Here is an 18,285-nt window from a genome sequence, read left to right as displayed (position 1 = left end):
ATTGTTGTACAGCCTAGCACACCTATACACTCCTGCTCTTGCAGCCTAGCACAGCTCACACAAGAAAAGTGTAAGTGAGCTGTGCCTTATGATAGGGTGCATGATGAATTGAGGGAATTTGTCCCTCTAACCCAGTGGGAGCCTCCCCCTTTGAGGCTATGGAGGTGAGCCGGCTTCACAATACCCTCCCTTAGGGTCTGGGCAAGTGGAACCTTACTGGGAGAGAGACTCTTCTTTTGGGGACACAGACTCTCGTTCCTGTGAGGAACTCCCTAAGTCTTTCCCCATGGTGGCACATATGGGACTATCAGAGGTAAAGAACAGTATAAAATCCAGAGACGTGGCTGAAGACAAAACTAAAACACATTGTTACAACCTAGAGAGAGGATCTGTCTCTTTAAACGGAAACCTCAGTTTAACTGAGATGAGGAGAGTGAAAGAGGAGCACATATTGAGGCGAGGCAAAGCAGAGAGACACGGACACAAGCAGGGGGGCCCCTTGGTAGTGTAACACTTGAGAGAGGCGGAGCCAAAGAGATATGCAGAGCCCACAACTTTCAGAACTGTTCTAAGAGTGAGAGCAACATACAGTGAAAAACTGTAGACCACAACAACTACGTGGTGGACACCCATCCAACAATGCCAAAACCACTTCACGCTGAATTCTGTGATCCCTCTAGATACCTGCAGTGTTAACTGGTCACACAGAGGGGGAGCACTAAGAGCCGGACACCGGAGAAGATGAGAGGGTTGAGAAGGAGAACAACCAAAAAGAACATGAGTTAGCACAGGCCCCTGGGACGTTCCCCCGCAGAATCCAAGGTAACGGGGAGAAATGGAGAACCAGTAGGAATCATTATGAAATACAAGGAACCCGTCTCAGTGGAAGTGACAAGACAGTGAAATTAAAGTCCATGAAATGGAACTGTAATAATGAGAGAGAGCGAATCATGATAAATGTTGAAAAAGAGATTATTAAGGATGGGAAACAAATACACTGTGGAGAGGGGAAAGTACCACATATACTAAGAAGCAGAGACTGCAAACCAGAAGGAGAATTCTATGATGGGAAGGAAAGTAAAGCCCATGAAAGGAAAGATACACAAACCAAATAACACCAGGAGGGGGGGACATTACGTACCAAGAAAGCATATCACAGCTAAGAAAATAGATGTTACATAAAGTATAACAGGCACATCACTGTGGGGCAAAAAATGAGAGAGAGAGAGAGAGAGGAAGAGAGAGAGAGTGAGAGAGAGAGAGAGAGAGAGAGAGAGAGAGAGAGAGAGAGAGAGAGAGAGAGAAGAAAGAAAAGAGTTTCCTGGAAAACAATCCATAAGGGGGAGGGAAAACCCAAAGAACCTTTGGAGGAGCTACAAGAACTTGTACAGTAGGTGACAAAAGACCATTTGAACATAACCTACTAATAAGAAGTTTGAATCAAAGGAGAAACCTTTCCAGAAAAGACAACCAGGAGAAGGGAGATATTCTCCTTTTGATATTTTGTTAGAATAGTGGTAGGGTCAGTTAGGATTGGTTTTTGGACAGCAGACGTCTCTTTAATTTTATGACTCCCTGACGACAGACATGCACCTTAGTTATGTACATAGGCAGGACACACCCACACGGCAATAGTGAATGTTAAGCCTTTTTCTTATCATTTAATAAACATGCAATTGGAAATGGCAATAAACTGTGTCCTTCTTCTAACACTCCACAGGTCACATACCCTACTGACTCTCCTCATGAGATTCTGCTATTCTGATCGGCCTGCTGAAGGGAAACCAGTGCCACTAAAGCTGTATGCCATTCTTCCTGTGGTATAGGGTGACACAGGGTTCACCCAGACTTGCTCATGCCCCATAGGTATACACTAATCTCTATGGGGAAACACTTTGATTCTATACTATATTCAGTCTGTCATCTGATTATAACTGCTCAGACTTGTCTTGTCCGGCCACCTCACCATTATTTTTACTATTCCCTTACATAATCGATCACAGAAAGGCCAACCTAAGCAGTCCAAGATGGATGTATATGATATTTTTCTAAAATATTTTAGCTAAAGGAGAAGTGACCAAATTTATTTTACCTAAAAACGAAAATCATTTTTTACTTTTATAACCTTTTTATCTAATAATGCATTAGTAGACCCCCTGCGACTCTCTTAGCCCTCCCTACCCTCACTTACCCCCTTACCCTTCTCCTTAGGGAAATTGTATTCGGGGAAATCTACGGCAACGTTCCATGATTACCTTACTTACTTGCTGAGAGATTTGCACTCATCTACTACAGCTAGTCACCTAAGACAAGCCAGGCACATAAGATACATACAATTTAAATGCTGTAATTGAATAAACGAAAGCTTCTAAACCAATGAAAATGTGATACTTTTCTCCTGTCCTTGCCAAAAAACGTACACTGTTGTTATTGCCTCTTTTGCACTGTTTGATTGGATGAATCTCTAAACATTTTTAATCTGCTGAATTTTGTATGAATATTTTTTAACTATTCAAAATTACATTCATTGTTTTTTCCATAGCACATAAGCCAATGAGACACCTATTCAACAAACTCTAAACTCGTATAGGGACTTATGGCTTACACCTCTTACGGTCTTACCTGGGAGGGCCAATCTCCCTCAGGTAATGGATTACATTTCACTGTAACATTGTTAAAACCTCCTTTCTTAGGTGGCACATACAGCTTGAGTCCACAAATCAATTCATTTTTAACTCAAATTATTTTAGTAATATGTTGCATCTGCATTTCTGCTTGGTTCCTGATCCTTTTCTTTTCTAGTTTTAGTAATACTATACAAACATGAAATTATTTAATCTATTTAATTTCTCGTTTTGTTATACTACTTGATTATTTAACCTGTATAACTATTTAAATGTTTGACTTTTTATTACTAAATGTTTATTAACTTAAGTGTAACATAATTTTAAATTAAGAGTTTCTTATATATGTATATTACAGGGCCTGCGGTAATAGCCCTGTAGTTATGATAAAGGTGCTCAACCCATAGGAAGAGCACATTTTGGGTGGCTTATAACTTCATCCCCCCTGGACGAATCCTCACAGAACTTTGCAAGAGAAGTATGTGGCCCCGTCCGAATGACCCTGCAAAGTTTGGTGATGTTTCATTGAGGGGGCCAAAGTTATGCGAGGGGTCCCAAAGGTTGTGGTAATTCTCATAGATGCAATTGGGCAAAAAATTGCACATGCCTACAGCCCAAACCACTGGATGGATTTTCTCCAAATTTATGACAGGAGCAGCGGCTTGGTCCCGAAAGTGTGCTTTTGTACATTTTTTGTAAATTTGGTGTACATCCGTCCAGTATTTTCTTTTTTAAACGACCAAAAATTAGGCAAAAAAATTACTGATATCTGGGTCTGGACTGCAATCCCACTTCTCTGCTTGGTCTCCAGACGGACCACTGATTGACCTAGAGGGAGGCATGACATCCGCATACATCGGACGCGCTCATCTATTCGAAGGTGAAGTGCGTAAGGTGTTTCCGATTTTTGGATCCACGGACAGCGTGGTGAGGAAAAAGTCTGGAAAACATATTATGGGTTATTTGGTGGTGGAAAGAGGGTTCGGAAGGGTGCGGCAGTGGAAAAAAAGATGATATGGGGCTGTTTTTGCTAGTTGAAAAAGGCCAAGCATGTGCCATAGTTGTCCGCGGATTCCGCGGTAGTTTGTGGGCGGCGCAGTGGACGGACAGCTTGGCAAAGACATTTATGTTTATTTGAGGTTTGGAAGAGGGTGTAGAAATGGTAGGGAAGTGGAATGAAGGCAATGTAGAGCTGTTTTATAGGTGAAAAAAGGATTTGGAAATGCTGCCGGGCCCGCAGTCAATTTCAGTGTCCGCGGATATAATTTTGATTGCAGGGGGCTGGGGGTGAGTTTTATTGGTTGACCTTGTGTGATGTGTTTTTGTTATAGTTTAGTTAATTATGTTGTGGTCAGTGGCCAGATTCTGAGGGCATGGCCAAATAATATGTGCACTGGGTAAAATCACCACAGTACTAATATGTGTATTGCAAGTATAGGTAATGTAATGGGAGTATGGCCAGAATAACAATAGTAGGAATATGTTCTACATAATGTAGTGGGAGTACAAAGTGTTTGTAATATGGAGGAATTATGTAATTGAATTGTATATGGTACTTATGATTATAGTACAATTGAGGATAGTGCTCACAGTTTATTAAGATTGCTGTGTGCATTTAGTGTTGTAGTGTCATTCAGCTGCCTTCTCTGGTTTGTTTTCTGTGGGAAACAAAGTACAATTGGTTAAGCATGACAGTTGAAAAGCTGCACTGGTAAACAGTTTTTCGAAACTGACTGATCGCCTTTATATTAACTTGTGATCAAGACTGTGCAGAAAGCATGTTAAAATTAATATGCGCAAATAAGAGCAGAGAAACATGGGCAATCTTGAATAATGGTGAACTGACCCAGAAAATAAAAATGAGTAGCAGAGTCAGTGCCAAAATGTGGGAAAGCCCCTTCTCAAATCTATTTAAAAAAAACAACGACCATAAACAACAAGTTATATGGAATATGTGCTAGTCAGAAGAGGAAATAACTGAAGCAATTGCAAAATTAAAGAATTCGGGTGCTGCTGGCCCAGATGGCCTGACAAATATAGTGTTAAAAAGAAACAAAGAGCATTGGGCCAAATGTATTGCAGTACTCTTCAAGCACATCTCCAAGGTAAGGAAATTGCCTGTAACTTGGCAATCGGCGGTAATAGTGCCGATCTTCAAAAAGGGAGATTGTGCAGATCCAGCTTACTACCGTTCGATTGCCTTGTTGTATGTCATCATCAAAAACTTTGCCACATTTTTTCAAAAGAGTTTGGCTAAATGGGCAGCTGCTGAAGAGATTATAGATCCGAGACAAACTGGATTCCCTAAAGGTGTGGGTGTTGAATTGAATCTGACACTGCTTAAACGTTTGAAACTTGAAGCAATAAAAGACGGAAAACATCTGTTTTTGCCATTCGTTGATTTAGGCCAGGCATTTGATAGCGTGAATAGAGACACCCTTTGGAAAAAAACGAATGAAATGGGAATGTCCGTCAGACCGATAACAGGCAATTAAGCAACTGCATTCAAGGACTTCAATACAAGTAAGACTCAGTACTGAAGGAGAATTGACAGATAGAATTATAATGGAACGCAGTGTCAAGCAGGGTTGTCCGTAGGTGGCACTGCTCTTTAAAGTGTATATTACGGATTTACCAAAGGCTCTTATAGAGAGTATATCCTTTCCAACAAAGCTCAACGCCCATTACATAAGCTGGGTAACTTACACAGACGATTTGGTCCTTATTGATTCCACTCAAATAGGGTTGCAACGTTTGTTAAATACCCTGGACCGGTATCTGAAAAAGAACGACTTGGAACTAAACATCAGAAAAACAAAGATTATCTGCTTTGGTTCAAATGCTGGGAAAAGAAGTAAAAACTTCAAATGGTTCAGAGCAGGTAAACAACTAAAACGTACAGATTGTATTAGATATCTTGGTGTATTGTTCAACAAGTCTATAAGAGAACAACAACGGACACAAGATCTGATATTGAAAATGAAGAACCGAAAGCTGCAAGCTGCGAAATTGCATCTAAATTATGGGAAATGTACATTAATCCTGGTAATTTTGTTCTACCGACAAACGGTAGTAGCAACTATAACTTTTCATAATGAGCCTGACTTTAATATTGATAATGAGATCTGGGATGCTATAGAAGGAAGCTTCTGGCGTAAGGTTATTCGCCTACCAAACAATACATCAGTTTCTGCAATATTGTTCAAACTCGGGCTACAGTCCTTATTTGTAACCGTATTATGGAAATCATGATCTCAAATGAGAAAGATATCTATGAAATCTTCAGCTACATCCTACTAAATATGCCGGCTGACAAATACTATGAAGGTCTGCTAGGAGAATGGCTGAAATAAATGTTAGCTTATCTGGATGAAATTGGTACAAATATCTAGACTCTTCAAGTAAATCCATGTTTAGTTAAAAAGAAACGTCTAAACTATGATTGGATTGGACTAAAACATTGAATACAAGAGCAAAACTTGTAACCCGCCTCGACCTGAGTGGGCTAGAGGGTGGAGGTAACCAAACCCTAAAATATTTGACATTTCCATCTTGTTACCATCGTGATACATTTTTGAGGTTTCAGTTAAACCTGCTTCTCACCGAGGAAATGCTATTCATAAAACATGATACATCAACCATAAACAATAAGTGCTGGTATTGTAACATTTCGGCCGAGTCTTTAAAACCCTTGGTCATGGAATGTCTGGATATAAAGAGCAAACAAAGACTGTTCCTGAGAACATTTGCTCCTAAAATGGAAACATAGAGGAGTGGTGGTTATCCTTGTTAGCTGGCTCAAATTTCAAGCTGACCTGTGCCATAATCAATCACTTGGATAATCTTTTGCAAGAGAAGACCCTTTAAAGTAGTATCTGTAAACCTTTGGTCGCCAAGATGGGACAGGTGAACTCTGTTATAGAATAGCAGATTAATTTAGTGGTAAAGAAGCAGGGTCTTTGAGTTGACTGATTTGACTAATTATTTCTCTGGTTGACATCATATGAGATTTTATGAATTCTCTTTGTTGAATTTTTAAGTCTTAGGTTAAACGAATAGAAGTTGATGGAAGAAGAGTCTTGATTAAAAAATGGATTAAGGAAATGATATAATATGTAAAAGAAAGCTTGTAATAAACAAAAGAAAAATTCACAATAAACCAAAAAATGTATATCTACAGTTTATTTTTTAGACCCTCATTAACAGTACAATTTAAGTACTATGCTTGCAACAACATTAATTTATGACACACTGCTGTTTTTTTACTTTATATAATCATTGGGTCATTGGGGAAAAAACCCATACTGGATAAAAAAACGATTACAGTTACGTGAGGGTAAGTGTGATACTATGTTTGTTTGAAGTATGTTATAATGGAGGTAATACATTCAATAGTTAGATACCTGTTGGCATATTCTAACTACATTAGAGGTTAGAAGATGGTTTGTTAAATAGCAATGCAGACTGTGTATTTGAAGGGCTTTACAATGAAGGGCATTTTTGAAGTAGATACCTGTTGGTGTATTTTAACTAGATTGTGTTTGAAAAGTGTTTTTGCAGTATTATGGATGTAGCTGTGTACCTGCTGGTGTATTCTAACTGTTAATTGTTTTATAGTATTTATTTATTTATTTATTTATTTATTAGGTTGTTTTCTGTTCATTAAACTTTACAACTTTTACATTCATACTTACTTTCTTAAGTTATTTCATTGCTAAAATAATCAAAAAGAGATAAATACTCAAGAATTCATATAACATTACAATGAACCTTGCAATACTAAAAAGACTGCTGTGCATTTCCTTAAAACATTATTACAAATCCATAACATATATATGTTAGAAGCTTTCATTTTTGGGCAGAACAGTTTTCCATACTCTATATAAAGCGATATATACAGCCTCTGATTTCACATTCAAGCACCAAGTCCAGAATTCCTTTGATTGCACATATTCCATTTTATGAACGAAGCAACCATAATTCATCATATAATGTGTTTGTCTTTCAGGACAGGAGGTTAAAACATGCCTCACAGTTTCTAATTTGGCAACATTTTGGCACATATGGCAATATCTATCTTTTTCCATGATCTTCCATTGGTGACCAAAAGTAGATTTCACTGGGAGTTGCTTAGTTTGTATTAATTGCCTGAAATTCTGAACCGACGGATCTGGGCATTGAATTAAATATCTTTGAGGTTTATAATACATATGTACAGTCCATTCAATATATTTAAAAATGTTCAATTCATGCATACGACTAAAATTCATCTCCCAATCAATTCTCTTTGCTTTAGTTTTAAACGCTTTTTTGATTGTAGGTAAAAAGCCACATTGATTCACTTTTACCACCCACTGCAGCTCTTGAAAATATTCACTACAACTAGTCATATATTTACACCTCTGTTTAGAGGTATCAATTTTAGCAACATTTGTATCGATAATTTGTAACAGTTCACTGTCTGGGTGACGCACAGCTTTCAGATTAAGTAAACCACGTTGTTGGATCCTAAAGACTGCAGGTTCAACCCTAATATATTGAATAGGGCACGAATGGTTCGCCAAAAAAGACCTTCGATCTTGTCTAAAAATGAAAGGTCGGTAATAGTAATGGCCTCTAAACCATGCACCAATACCGGAGTAAACCATTGGCGATATAATGTTAATATGCCTTTCAGTGATTACCCTGCATATTCTTTGACAAACTTGTACACCATCATGATAATTTGTTTGGCCCTTCTGATTTTGTTCTCAATTAAATATCTATATCCAATTTTACAGTTAAAGAGGGCACCGAGATATTTAAACACGTCAGTGTATTCAATGTTACCCCAAGACGCTTCCATTTTTACTCTATTAACTTTCTTACAGATAAACAACACAGCCTGAGTTTTTTGCAAATTGATTGTCAGGCTGTGTTCTTTCGCAAAACAGCCAAGATCTTCTAACATTGCCTTCATCCCACTGATAGAGTGATCAATCATCACCAAATCATCTGTGTATAACATGGCAGATATCATAGTATTTTCAAATTTTGCAGGACAATTGGCTTTGGCGACAAGCCGTCTAATAAGATCTGCTAAATAAAGATTAAATAGAAGTGCAGCCAGTAAACAGCCTTGCTTAACTCCTCTATTCACAGTTATAGGCTGTGTCAAGCTGCCCTCATTGTCAAGGCGAATTTGAACACTGTTGGTTTCGTGTAGATTGAATAGAATATCAACGAGCCAACTGGGCCATGCTAGTTTCTTCAAAATGTCCCACAATTTGGCTCGATCAACACTATCAAATGCTGATCTAAAGTCAATGAAGCAGACATACACAGAGGAGCCTTTACTGGTTTTCGCTTTAGTAGTTATGGCATCCGGAACACGGATGTTATAGGTTGTGCTAATACCATGTCGAAAACCACTTTGAAAAGGATGCAACAGATGGTTAGTTTGGACCCAGTCATTAATATGCTCCAATACAATTGCAGTAAACACTTTACTCGTGGAGTCTAGGATCAACAATAATTGGTAGTTCTCAGGCAGGGCTCTATTTCCCGCTTTATACAACGGTATTAAAATGGCTTTCTTCCATGATTCCGGGATGCATCGCTCCCGACATACATTAGTGAACAACCTAAACAGCACTATGCTCCATAGGGATGGATCATATTTCATTACTATAGTGGCAAGTCCATTAGGACCAGGTGCTCGGGACTTATTGAATTTAGTAATGACTGATTCTATGTTTTTAACAGAAAATGTTAACGGCCACTCACTGCGAATGAAACTGGGGCGGATCTCATCTGTTTTCTTATACATAGTTCTATTAATATAAGCATTCCACATTTTCTCTCCTATCGGGTTCAAGATGCATGCCTTATGCTCATTTCTTACATTATTCAAAATCTTCCACACTGAACTGGTTTCATTTCGTTGGAGAGTATTAAACATAGTCTGCCATTTCGTATTCAGTTTAGACCATTTTCTGCATTTACACCAATAGTATAGTATAGTATAACCATTTTTCAGCTTCTTTTTTTCTTTGCTGAACCCAAGGGACCCCATATTTAATTTTGTCAATTCACGCAGTGAGCAGCAATATTTACATTTTACAGCCAGCAGTTCCCCATCATAGGAGCGGTTAACCCTATTTCCATTTATGGTCTTGGGGGTACACTTAACAGAAGCAACATCCTCCGTAGTAGCTTTTATCAAACTCTCGATCTCATTTCTACTAAGGAAGTCAGCGTACTTATATATTGACTCATAAAGTGCATATAATTTAAATTACATTAACTTACATTTTTTTGTATTCCATTTTATGTTCGTACCTTTTTGATTGATGGAAATATTCCCTGTGCAACTCGTTAACTTTGCATCTAAAGCTAATTCAAATTTAACACATAACATGGCATGATCGCTGTTTCTGTTTTTTAGTATTTCAAAATCACACACAATATTGAGCAACTCAGTGTTGCCCCTTACGTAATCAATCATGGAACGTTTCTTTCCACATGACCACGTATATTTCCCAGAGATATCACTAACTGTTATTCCATTTAAGAAGCTGAAACCCCATTCATTCATATATCTTTTCCATACTTGCCCCTGTGCGCTGGCCTTTGTGCACATTAATGTATTAGTAGTTGCTAAATTGTTAAACTTGGCTTTCATATTCATAATACCACATTGTTGATTCATATCACCACCTATGACAATCGGGGAATTATTAGTATCAAGCAACCAACTTGTGATAAGTTCATCAATGGTATCAAAAATGGCCATAGTTTTTATACCTCCAGGCGGGTCATAAACGTTAATGACCAATATGTTGACACCATGTTTTTTTTGTTTTGAACTTATTGCAACTGCTAATACGTTATCATTTATTTCAGTAGGCACGAGGCTTTCTGAGTCAAAATCATGGCTGACTCCTATAAAGAGGCCACCAAATATAATTGTGTTATAGTTTAGTGACTACATTTTGGTTGAAGGAATATTAAGTAGGCATTTGTTAAATTTGCTGGTATCCTATGTTTTGGACGGAATGTAACGGAGGTATCATTACATTCAAACCAACAACTTTTTTTTCCACATATGCAGTGTAGTGCCCTGTAGTAGTTGTGGCACCAGCGTGGTATATTATACCTACTGTTGTGAAGGTTTTCTTTCCAAGAGATACTTGGCCGTGTGTGAAGCCTGTAAGCTCACAGTTATTTTTGGTACCATCTGCATTGTATCTTAGAAGCATTAGAATGGCTTATTGGCTATGTTTGTTTATTTGCATGGTCGAACGATTGTCTGAATTGGAAACAGTCCACAATATGCTATGATTTGCATTCTGAAGAAGCTGATGGAATGGATTCACAATTTGTTTTGTGTACATATAGAAATAATTAATTAGGGACATAGTCTTGTGAAACATGGTCGCATAGAGTGCATGTATGTTTCTGTGTGTATGAAATATGGAAGATTTCATTTATAGGGATGATTTTGGTTTCCAGTACTTGTAGTAAGTGCATTAGGAATTCTTGTGGATCTTCTTGTGTGCTTATGGTAAATGTTACCATTCCTGTATAGAAGTCTAATGTTTGCCTCATACCTGAGAAACTGTAAGTGTTGTCAGGATTATTTGTGGCGTTTCTGTGAAGGATGAGCATTTGAAAACACAACTGGTCCGAGCCTTTTAAGCAAATGTTCTGATCAATTGGTGCCAATTGAAAGAGAAGATTCAATTTAATTTTAGCATAACAGTTTACAGATGTGTTTGGGAATGTAAATGGACCAGAGAGTTCTGTTTGTGGTTCGCTAGATGGGCTTGTACATCTTTGTGATGAAGGGACATTTGTGTCTTTATTTTCTGATGTATGTGACCTTGGGCATCCTTATGAATCAGCCGGTATGGAAACAACGGTGGTGGTAAATCCGAAGAGAGCTTGAAGCAAAGTATCGAAGAAAAATTCCAAAACACTAGTTGGCTGGCGCTCCAATAAGAATTTTATTATTTTAATGCAAATGTTATCCTCTACACGTGTTTCACCACTTTTCAATGCAGTGGCTCATCAGGAGGTAAACTGCACATTTTTGCTCAAACTTAAGCGAACAAGAAGAGATAGTGAAAAGAAAAAGAAACAGAAAAAGATTTTTAGCCATATGCTTATAGTAAGACTGTATTAAAAATTTTATACATCAATAATTTCACATATCAAAAAACACTAGTAAAACTTAGCTAAGGCTTCGAGATGTGTAGGCCTTATTTCTCATCATTATTAATTTCCCGGCTCTTTGTATGTGCAATTTATATGCTGTTACCATCTCCTATATACAACATTTATTTATCACATAACACCGCCTTCATTATTTTGCCTGGCTTTTTGATTCCCAGCAGTCATTAATCATTTGAAAACAATAAAGGTTTTATTATTGCAAATTCAAAAAAGGAGCTTAGTTATTAAGAATCTTGCCTTTAAAGTTTGTAGTTTTGTGGGGTGGGTTTCCTGTGGGCTTTTATGAGATCTTTCTTCACAAGTTGAAGTCTTTACTGCTGGGTATGTATTGGGGCAGTCCCTAAAAACATAGAAAAAGTTTGCTCTGTTGGATGGCAACAAGTGATCATCTTACTTTGAATATTTAAAGAAATGAACTAACGAAGTTCAAAACGAAAACCTAGTTTCAAAAGCTGCAGAGTTATTATCTTACCTAAATGTCTGTAGCTCCTCGATTGCAGTAGATTCTTGTCAGTATTCCGGACTGCTGCAATTGGTTATCTAAGATGGCTGCTATTTCAACGTGTATTTTGGCGTGCTGACGTCACGCTTTCCATCATGTGATGGTCGCGTTGCGTCAGGACGCCATCTTGGTTTGTTAGAGATTTGGCTTTGTGATATATATTAGCTTGATCGGTAAATGTATAAATACTTATTCTTGTTTAAGATAAGCACTTACGTGCTGTGAATCCATCACCACTTTATTAAATATATTATCAAGTTTGGTGAACATGAAAAACTATTGCACTCCGTTATTACACTTAATCATTGAGTGCAATGTCACGACTTAAGGAGGACAGCGCTTGCGTGATAAAATGCAATCTTAAGTATTTGAATTACCATTATGCTATGTTTTATCTGTTTCGATACATAATCAATGTTTTTGGTTATGATGCTGCTAATTATAATGTGATGCCTATGGAACCTTACGTATCTTGTCATTGATTACATTTAATTATTAATTTATTAATGCGCTGTGGGGGCAACATATAATAATTCTAGCAGTGTCGAGACCACATATAAATCCACTACATTCAAGATATTGGTATTTGTACCTTAATGAGATGTGTCATTATTTTAAGAAACCCCCTATGACATATAGAAAAAAGCCTTCCACTTTGCATAGATAATGGTTGCAAAATGACCAAATGCATTCCTGCTAGAAACTTTTTCTATGATAGTTGGTAATTAGCTATCATGTCTATCTTAGTTATCAATGTGCTGTTGCCTGAAAGGAAAAACGTTATTAATGCTACCTTGCTGTAGCGACATGTCATGTCTCATATAGACACTAAATCACATTATGCTCTATTCACATTTTTTGCATATATTAACATATTATTAAAGAAAATGACACAGTTCATGCACCGCATTAAGACCTGCATTGGTGCTGTCCATAGAGAAGATCCAAAATGCTTCCCTTTTGCGCAATTGTTTTTCTCTATTGCCTCCTCTTTCAGGAAGGCATATTTGTTCTTTTCCAAAGAATCTGATCATCATGATGTCTGCTGGATTGTGATTTTCCCAAAAATGTTTGCTGAATGGGTAACGTATGTCCCGCAGTTTAATTGTCCGCATATGTTCATATATTCGTGTCTTCAAGGGTTTAATGGTGCTACCGATTTTAACATTTAGGCGCAAGCGCATTTGTTAGCGTACACTGTAAATTTGTTGTTGCAGTTCAAAAAATCCTTAATTTGATACAGTGTTCCATTGGCTTTTGAGCATTCCTTTAAACCATTTATGGCAAAGTTGCACATTTTACATGTTCGACATTTGTAGAAACCTTTTAAATTGTCTCGAGTCCTTAATTGATGCAGAACCTTCTGTGCCTTGTGTTCAACAAAATGTGATGGGCAAAGCATGTTCTTTAAATTAGGTGCTCTTCTAAAAGTGAGACACAGTGCTTTCGGTAGATATGGTCTTAAATCTTCATCTGTGGTGAGAATGTTCCAATGTTTATTGAGAATCTTTCTCAAATAGATGGCCTCAGTGTTGTAAGTTGTTATGAATCTTATGGATTTGTTTTTCTTTGCTTCCATCTTTTTCTTTGTTTTTTCACTTAATAAATCCATCCTGTTCCGTGCTTGACTTTTGTTGCAGGCTTTTATAAGAAGATCCTTTTTATAGCCTCTTGCAAAAACATTTGATTTATGCTACATTTGAGTGTTTTTCAATTTCCTTTTCATCATTACAGTTTCGTTTAATTCTCAGGAATTCTCCATATGGGATGTTATTCTTTATGTGAGGTGGATGAGAACTTGCAACATGAAGGATGCTATTTCCTGCTGTCGGTTTTGTAAAAAAGGTAGTGCTGATTTGATTGTTGCAAATATAAAGTTCAAGATCCAGAAAATGGATTTGATTAACATGTTCTTCCATTGTTAACTTCAAGTTGAACGAGTTGTTGTTCAGGAAACAATGATATTCATTAAGTGATTGTTTATTGCCTTTCCATATTACTAGAATATCATCAATAAATCGACTCCAATAGACAATCTGATTGAGTTCACTGAAGCCCCTATGTTTCCATGCGTGATGTAATTCGAAAGCTCCCATGTATAGGTTGGCATATGCCGGTGCGAATTTCGCCCCTATTGCTGTTCCTCTTTTTGCCTGAAGATTTCTCCATTAAATAGAAAAATATTGTTTGTAAGTATGAAATTTAACATTTCTAGTAACATTTCATTTTGTTTCCTGAATGAGATGGATCTTGTATCAAGGAATTCTTTTGTGGTTTCCTTGCCTTTTTGATGTAGAATACTTGTATAGAGACTAGTCACATCAAATGTGACTAGTCTGTAATCTTCTTCCCATTCAATCGAATCCAGTTGTTTGATGACATCAGTTGTGTCTTTTATGAATGAGGCAAGATTAGCTGCCAGAGGCTGTAAATGCTTGTCAATATAGGCTGAAATTGGCTCTGTTAAAGAGCCAATGCTATTAATTATTGGTCTGCTCGATAGAATTAGGTCATATTTTTTGTGGATTTTAGGTAAGAAATAAATGCTTGCTAGTGTTGGATGATGGTTATTCATATATTTGTGTTCATCTTCCGTGATTAGCGATTCTTCCAAATAGTGCTTGCTTAGATGATACCATTCTGAAACCAAGTTTGGAAGTGGATTGTTGGCAAGTTTCTCGTATGTATCTTTGTCATCTAGATGTTTGGCAGCCATTTTGATGTAGTCTGATTTATTTAGTAACAAAATCTTTCCTCCTTTGTCTGCTGATTCCGTGATAATGGGTTCATCCTCTTGCAATTCCACTAGCGCTTTTCTTTCCTCAATAGTAAGATTGAAATGAATGTTTTTGGATTTCGTAGGTTTCAGATAAAGTGCTTTCAAATCCTCTGATACTGCTTTTTCGAATAGATCTATAACATTTTCGCTATACAGGTGTGGATAAAAAGTTGATTTAGGTTTCAGATTAGCTGGTTCACTTAGATCCATTGTAATTCCCAGATCTTCTGTGAATGTTTCCAAGGTATGTACATCCTCTTCTTCTGATAGATTTAAGAGATTAACTGGTTGTTTTGAATGGTAATAGATAAATCTGAAGGGGCAGTAATGTCTTCTGTTCTCTGTTTAGATGGTTTGAAGCTGGTAGCAAAGTATTTTGTTTGGATATGATCCATTTTATGTGTTGGGCAAAATGAGAGACCTTTCTTTAGTGCAGAGTAAAGTTGTGTAGAGCATGTTCTATTAGATAGATTGAGAATCAGGTTTTCCTTTTCCTCTGTTCTTTTGACCTTGTTTTGACTCTGTCGGATGACTCTTCTTCTTCTAATGCTACCTCTGCCGCGCCTCCATTTGTGGAAGCATTTGGTTTGCTTACAGGGTATTTTGATTTCCATTGCTTGTGTTGACGATATTCCTCTAAAAAAGAGTATGGTCTGGCTGCTGCTGAATCTGATTCACTAGATATGTCTGGTGGGTTTTGTTCTCCTTCACTGCTAGGTTCACTTTCAGAGGATTGTGAAGATTCTGTATTTTTGGTTTTCTGTGAATATGTTTTTTTTGCTGCTTAAGGGGAAAATCCTTTATATTTCCTATTAGGTTCCTTAAGGAACGTGTATACTCTTTATTAAACTTGTAATCCATTTCGTCTTGATGGAAAGTTTGCTGTTTGCGTCTTGCTCGACTTTATCTAAATATTCATCCAAGATCTGATACTTTTTAAAGGTGGCCTCTGGTTGATTGAGGTCTTTGATTTTGGTTTTTATCTCATCAATTTCTTGTGTTAATTTGTCATGAGATTGTTTTCAAATGATTAATGACTGCTGGGAATCAAAAAGCCAGGCACAATAATGAAGGCGGTGTTATGTGATAGATAAATGTTGTCTATAAGAGATGGTAACACCATATAAATTGCATATACAAAGAGCCGGGAAATTAATAATGATGAGAAATAAGGCCTACACATCTTGAAGCCTTAGCTAAGTTTTACCAGTGTTTTTGGATACATGAAATAATTGATGTATAAAATTGTTAATACAGTCTTACTATAAGCATATGGCTAAAAATCTTTTTCTGTTTCTTTTTCTTTTCACTATCGCTTCTTGTTCGCTGAAGTTTGAGCAGAAATGTGCAGTTTACCTCCTGATGAGCCACTGCACTGAAAAGTGGTCAAACACGTGTAGAGGATAACATTTGTATTAAAATAATAAAATTCTTATTGGAGCGCCAGCCAACTAGTGTTTTGGAATTTTTCTTTGATATTTTTCTAAGATGTTTAGGCGTGCTGTTGCTTGATGACCCATAAGAAGTGTCAAGCCGTGTAATTCTAGTTTGTCGGTGGAGCTGATATGCAGTACATTTGTTTTTTCAACATTGTTTCGTGGAATTGACTGCAACTTGCAAGCGTTCACATTAAGGACATACATTTTAGATTTTGTTGTGTTAATTGTTGCATGACATCAGGGGCAGATGTGTTTCACCCATGCAGCTCATAGATTAGTCTACTATTTAAGATGGATTTTTCATCTTTAGGAAGCAACCTGGTTCTAATGCTTTTTAAAATGTTAGCATATGTGAGGTCTGCAGACTGTTGCATGTTTTGAGTTAGTTCTTTGTAGTGAAAGTGTTGCCAGTGATTTACATTTCCAATGCTGTCGAGAGTATTGCAAACTTCTTTGTGTCCTAATGTTTTGAAAATAGGTTGCCCTTTCACTGGCGTCAACTCTAGGAGGTCTCCGAAAATAATAAAATGTTTTCCTCCAAATATTTCCTCGTAGTTGGTTTTTAGTACTTTGTGCCTTCTGAGATGAATTAAGGCCAATACGAGGTTGAAAACCATGCTTTCTTCATCTATCAAGAGTACTTTTATTTGTTTTAGAAGTCTGTGTACCACAGTTGCAGCCTCTGCTGACAATTTGTGATATTCTAATTTGTTTTTGTGTTCTACGGGGGGAGTACTAGTCGGTGTAAAGTGACACCACCTATGTTTAAGCAGCTTCACCTCTTACATACAGGAGCAGAGGTTTATAATTTGTACAGGTACAGATTTTACTTTCATGTTTAAACCCATGTTCAATTTTTTGAGAGACTTCTAGATAAATGGTGAGTTGTTCATCATTTAGCTGAGATTGTAGAACTGACAAGTTCTCCTCAGATAGTTTATATTGATACATGGTATTATCTACCTCAGCCATGGCTATTTCTGTTTCATTTAGAATGAGTGCTTCTCGGCTTCCTCTAAGGGAAGGTTGACTGCCCTCATGAGTTTATTTGTGTGGTTCAGCTTCAATTTCTTCCTCTTGTTGGCGTTCATTGTTCAACATTTCTTTGTATTGTTTGAAATTGTAATTTGTTATACTGCTTTCATTTGCTTTAAATGCAGCCTCAAAAGAGCCATTGGTGCCTAATAATTATTTTTCTTTTCTCCAAGGTTTAAAAAGTTGGAGTAGGGCCATGTAATACAGTTCTCTATGTTGTGGAGTTTAATTTAATATGATTAATTAGACTGGGCTTAATTAGCTTCACTAGGCTTCCTTCACAAGTTGAAACTGAATATTTGACAGTTGTCTCATTTGGTATCACATTGTTTTTGTAGGTGTAATTTTGGGCAAGGTCATAGAGACACGTGGTTTCCAAAATAGTACTTCTGTTTGGGTAGCATGTGTTAGGTACTTTGTTTTTTAAAATGTCCTGGCTGTTGGGATGGATTGTGGCTATGGGTTCTATCTCTTGGTAGGATTTTAGTACTCTTTTTTTGGGATGAGGCTGGTCCAATGTTTAGCCACATAATGTGCTCAGATTTGTCATATAAGGCTCTACCAGTTAAATGGTATGCAGCTTGGTAGGACCCACATTCTCTATGAGAGAACATTTTTATACCGAAGCTGTATAATTTCTGTGATAGTTTTGTCAGATGATATGTCATCACCTAGGTCTTTCAGCTCTGT

The sequence above is a fragment of the Ambystoma mexicanum genome, chromosome 1q, assembly GCF_040938575.1.
Source record: "Ambystoma mexicanum isolate Mex_15411 chromosome 1q, UKY_AmexF1_1, whole genome shotgun sequence".
NCBI classification, from domain to species: Eukaryota; Metazoa; Chordata; class Amphibia; order Caudata; family Ambystomatidae; genus Ambystoma; species Ambystoma mexicanum.
Note: the sequence above shows the minus strand (reverse complement) of the source record.